The sequence below is a fragment of the Austrofundulus limnaeus genome, unplaced genomic scaffold (assembly GCF_001266775.1).
Source record: "Austrofundulus limnaeus strain Quisiro unplaced genomic scaffold, Austrofundulus_limnaeus-1.0 Scaffold2314, whole genome shotgun sequence".
Lineage (NCBI taxonomy): Eukaryota > Metazoa > Chordata > Actinopteri > Cyprinodontiformes > Rivulidae > Austrofundulus > Austrofundulus limnaeus.
The window spans coordinates 20,966-22,122 of NW_013954716.1; positions in this window are offsets into that span (position 1 = coordinate 20,966).

Consider the following 1,157-nt stretch of genomic DNA (forward strand, 5'->3'; position numbering starts at 1 on the left):
TTATGATCTGTTCAATTTGTGTAAATAAATGATTGCATAGTCTTTTATGAATCAACTTGAACTCGTCTGARMRTTCACTTATTGTGTCACTTTTCACTTTGCACAGTCAAGATATTAACAAGTGATGAGAAACACCTTGGTAAAAATTTCCTCATAACCTTGTGTATGAGAGATGTGGGAGAAGCTTAATACCACCTTAAGCCCCCCTCCTACACAGTTAACCTTCATAGTTTGGTAAACACCAGCACCAAACAATATAACTAACATTACCTGGCATTTACTACAGTGTAGTAATATTCGATTCTGCAAAGTGATTGTTGCTACAGCTGCGCTAAACAAGTACCTGAAGCTGCATGATACGACCATGACCCCTGACCTTTTGACCACCACCAGTCATGTCTCACAACTAACTGAACTTTGACTTTAAAAAGCTTTTTAGAGACAAAATTCTGTTTTAGCTTCAAAATATGACCTTGTAAAGATAAAGCTGACGTGACAAGTCTGTTCTAATCTTTTAAGATTCATCATTTATAAAAAGATTATAAATCATTAACATTTTTGAGACATGACTTTTCTTTTTAAAGGGGACCTAATATGGAAAATTCACTTTATTCAGGTTTCTTTATTTACATTTGGGTCTGTACTGCTTCTAAAAACAGTCCAAGCACCAAAAAAATGCACCCGGAGGTATTTTTACTATAAATAAATGTATTTCTTTGTGTCTTGAAATGAACTGTTCAAAACACCAATGTGACATCACAAACCGTTCACCAACCCACCCCAATCTGAGCCCAGTCCCATCACCTGGTAACCCAAGATGGAGCTTCACCCACTTCCTCACAGGACGAAAGTTTGTTCTACTGTTTTTACAACAGTCATGCAGAACAGAGATGCCTAGATTAATTTTATTTTTAATGGCAATGTTCTAGCAATAGATCCCACAGATCTAAATGCAAATTACAGGTGTGGGGTTACAGTATGTTTAGGACCAAGGTTTAGGTTAGTTTTAGGGTCAGGTACCTGTGATGTTAATTTTAGGGTAAGTGGTCAGGGTTAGGCCATAAAGTCTAATGGAAGTCAATGCACGGTCCCCACGGGGTTGAAGAACAAACGTGTATGTGTGTGTGTGTGTGTGTGTGTGTGTGTGTGTGTGTGTG